The following is a 4,679-nucleotide window of genomic DNA, read 5'->3' on the forward strand; positions in this document are numbered from 1 at the left end:
AGCATAGTAATATATATCTTAGTGGCGGCACCCTAAGTTTCATATGTGAATTCGCAGATCGAGTGTCAAACAGTCGTGAACGATACCACCTACATTGAGAATTGAACGGCTCTATGTCAACAGCTTCACTTATCCTGTGATTCAGAGAGTCAAATGAGGTATTTCGCGAGTAAATCTGCTGTTTAGCATGGTCATTAGGCACCATATTTCACGGTGTAATATTAAGATACAGAGTAAAACCGTGGCGCACGTTACGCCTTGGTATAATGTCAAAAGTTTTACCGTAGACCTTATCCATCAATAATATAACCTGCTGCATCGACAGTATAACTTGGTGATCAGTGATACACATTAGTATATATTTCAGTGGCAGGCACCTTAAGTTCATGTATGATTTAGAAGGTCAGTTTTCAAGCCGTTCGTGATCGTTATATCCTCTTAGAAATTCGAACGGCTGAGTCAATAGCTTCACCTATCCTGCGATTCCTAGAGTCGATACACGTATTCCGGGAATATATCCGCCGTATATTGTAGGCAATGGACGCCTTAATTCACGGTTTGGATATTACAGTGGAGCATCCAACCGATTAAGAACGCTACAAATTCGTATAAAGTCAGACGTCCTACCGAAGGGGTTAACTTCCCGAATCTCACCGGCATCATCGAGAGTATAACTTCGAGTGCAGAGAAAGGAATTACAATACATTTTAGTGACGCGCAGCTTAATTTCATGTATGAATTAGGAGGTCCAGGGTCAATGCTTTCGAGAACGTTGTCACCTTCTGTGAGAGGAAATCGGATACGTCAATATCTTCAACAATCCCGCGATTCCGAGAGTGAAACCAGGTATTCCTGGTGTAAATCCGCTGAGTAGTATTGGCAATAGACACTTTAGTTCACGATTTGAATATTGTAATGGAGCGTCAAACCGTTTGAGAACGTTACCAATTGCTATAATGTGAATCGTTTTACAGAGGCCCATACCCTCCGAGAAACTAACCCGCTGTATCGAGAGTATACCTTCGTGTCCTTTGAAAAATGTTGGTCTTCATTTCAGTGTCGGGCACATTAACTTCATGGATGAATTAAAATATCGGTGATCATACCGTTCGAGAACGTAACCACCCTCTCTGATTTTCGTACGGCTGAGTCAACTACTTCACTTATCCTGCGATTCTGAGAATCGTATCAGCTATGGCGGAAGTAAATCCGCTGAGAAGTATTTGCAATTGACACATCAATTCTCGGTATGAATATTAATGTAGGTCGTCAAACAGTTCCAGAGCATTAGCAATTAGTATGGTGTCATTCTTTTTACCGAATACGTTACCTTCCTAGAACATAACGCGCTATAAAGAGTGTCATGCTTAGTACACACGGAAAAATATTTGTAGACATTATAGCAGAGGTATACCATATTTTGATATATGAATTAGGAGATCGAGGGTCAAACCGTTCCAAATCATTTCCACGTTTTTGAGAGTCAAACGGCTGAGTCAATAGTTTCACCTACGTTTGTGATTCCGAGAGTCAAGCCTGGGATTCCAGGTGTAAATACGCTGAAGAGTAATGGCAATAGACGCCTTCATTCTCTTTAGGAATACTAAAGTAGAGTCTCAAACCGTTTAAGAATGCTACCAGTCGGTACAACGTAATACTCTATAACGTATACCTTACCTTCCGGGAATATAACCATCACTTTCGATGGTATAACTTCATGTTCATAGATCCAAATTAGTAAACATTTTAGTCACGGGATCGTCAGTTTCATCTATTAATTAGAAGATCGAGAGTCAAGACATTCGAGCACGTTACCAGCTTCTTCGAGAGCCGAACGGCTGCCGAATAGTTTCACCTATAGTCGTAATTCCAGGAGTCAAGCCTGGAATTCCAGGAGTAAATCCGCGGAACGGTATTGGCAATAGACACCATAATTCACGGTATGAATATTAAGGTGTTGAGTTAAACCGGCCTAGAGCATTAGAAAGTGGTATATAGTACCAAACTTTTCACCGGATACCTTGCCATCCAAGTCCCTAACCCGCTGTAGCGAGAGTCATGCTTAGTGCTCACGAGAACAAATTAGCAGACATGATAGCAGAGGCATACCTTATATTGATATATGAATTAGAAAGTCGAGTGTCTAGCACTTCGAGAACGTTACCACCTTCTTTCGGAGACGAACGTCCAAGACAATAGCTTCGCCTATTCCAAGATTCAAGTGTCAAATGTGGTATTCCGGGAGTAAATCCGCTGATCAGTTTTGCAATAGACACTTTATTTCACGGAATGAATATTAAAGTAAACAGTCAAAGTCGTTGGAGAAAATTAGCTATTCGTATAAAGTCATTATTCTTACCGACTGCCTTAACATCGGAGAACCTAACCCGCTGCAGCCAGTGTCTTACTTATTGTTCACGGAAACAAATCAGTAGACCATTATAGTAGAAGCAGAAATCATTTTCATGTGTGAACAGAATTATCTAGAGACAAACCTTTCGAGAATGATCCCATCTTCCTTTAGAGTGGAACGTTTAATCAATAGCTTCTCCTATCCTGCTATTCGATAGGCAAACCAGGGATGCTGACAGTCAATCCGCTGTATACCTTAAATAATGCTTTGAATATTTAAGTAGAGCGCAAAACCTTTTCAGAACATTGCCAGTTGGTATAAAGTCAAACCTATTACCAATTACCTTACCTACCGAGAACCTGTCCCGCAGCAGCGAGCGTGTTGCTTAGCGTGAACGCAAACAAATTAGTACACATTGGAGTGACGGACACATTACTATCCTGGGCGAGTAGAATAATGGAGAGTCATGCCGCTCGAGAACGATCCCCCTTCTTTGAGAGTCGGCTAGGTCAGTAGCTCAGGCATTCTGTTATTCTTATAATCAACCCAGGTATTTCGGAAGTCAATCCGCTGTACCACTATTGGCAATGGATACCATAATTCACAGTTTGAATATCAAAGTGGAGCGTCAAGCCGTTTGGAACGTTTCTAATTGACACAACGTCATACGGCTTACCGAATGCCTTACCGTCCGAGAAGCTACTAAGAGTACCAACTGCAGTGATATTCGAAAACCTATGGGAATAGCATCAGATATCCTGTGTTTCCGAGATTCCAACCGTGTATTCCGAGGATAAATACGGTGCACACATTTGGCAATAGACACTTCAATTCGCGGAATGAATAATGAAGTAGGTAGTACATCCGCGGAAGAATGTTACGTGCAGATATAGAGTCAAACTTCATAATGAAGGCATTATCTCCCGAGAAACTATCGGGCTGTATCGAGAGTATAACTTCGTGTTCAGGAAAGTAAATTGTTATACGTTTTAGTGTCGGGCATCTTAATTTCAGGTATGAATTAGAAGATCGAGGGTCAAACTTTTGGAGTGCGATAACACATTCCTTGGGAGAGGAGCTGTTAAGACCATAGCATTACGTATCATGAGATACAGAGAATCGAACCAAGTATTCCAGACGTAAATGCGCTGAAGAGTATGCCATTAGACACCATATTTCACGGCATTAATAATAAAGTACAGAGCCAATCCGTTTGAGAAAGCTACCATCTGGAATAAAGTCAAACGATTTACTGAACCTCTTACCCTCCTAAGCCTAACGCATTATGACGAGAGCATAACTTAGTGTTCAGAGGAAGAAATCTGTATACATTTTAGTGACCGGCACGCTATCTTCTTGTATGAATTACAAGATAAAGCGTCAATCCGTTCGAGAACGTTGTCACCTTCTGTGAGAGACGAGCAGCTAAGTCAATAGCTTTACCTATCCTATCGAGAGTCAAATGAGGTAATCCAGGAGTAAGCCGCTGATGTTTGTTGGCAACTGTCACCTGAACTGACAGTATGAATATCAAAGTAGATAGTCAAACCTTCGGTGAGCACTAGCAAATCGTATTAAGTCAATCTTTTTAGCGTATATCTTACCATCCGATAACATAACGTGCTGTAGCGAGTGTCGTGGTTATTGTTCCCGGAACAAGTTAGAAGACATTACAGCAGACAGATACCTCATTTTCATGTATGAATAGAATAATAGGGAGTGAAACCTTTCGACAACGTTACCACCATCTTTGGGTGTCAAACGGCTCAGTTTGACACATATCCTATGATTCCGATCGTCAAATCAGGTATTCCGGGAGACAATCCGCTGTACAGTATTGGCAATAGACACATTAATTCACGGACTGAATATTAAAGGGGACCGTCATACAATTGTACAATTTTACGTATAGGTACAGAGGTATACTTCTTATCAATGGGCCGTGCTTTCCGTCATCCTAACTCTCTGTAGCGAGAGTAAAACTAAGTGCTCAGAGAAGCCGATGATTATACATTTTAGTAATTGGCCTTGTAGTTTCATGTACGACTTAGAAGATCGAGTGCCAAAAAGTTAGTGAAGGTTAGGACCTTCTTTGAGAGTCGAACGGCTTAGTCAATAGCTTCTCCTTTCCTGTGGTTCCGAGAGTCAAACCAGGTATTCCGGGAGTAAATCCGCTTTACAGTATTGGTATTAGACTCCCAATTTCACGGTATATATACTACAGTGCATAGTCAAACCGTTGGTGAACGATAGCTATTGGTATAGAACGAGTAGGTAATGTTCTACAACGGCTTGTCTGCCTGCATTAGCATTCAAACCGTATATT

The sequence above is a fragment of the Lasioglossum baleicum genome, unplaced genomic scaffold (assembly GCF_051020765.1).
Source record: "Lasioglossum baleicum unplaced genomic scaffold, iyLasBale1 scaffold0135, whole genome shotgun sequence".
Classification (NCBI taxonomy): Eukaryota; Metazoa; Arthropoda; class Insecta; order Hymenoptera; family Halictidae; genus Lasioglossum; species Lasioglossum baleicum.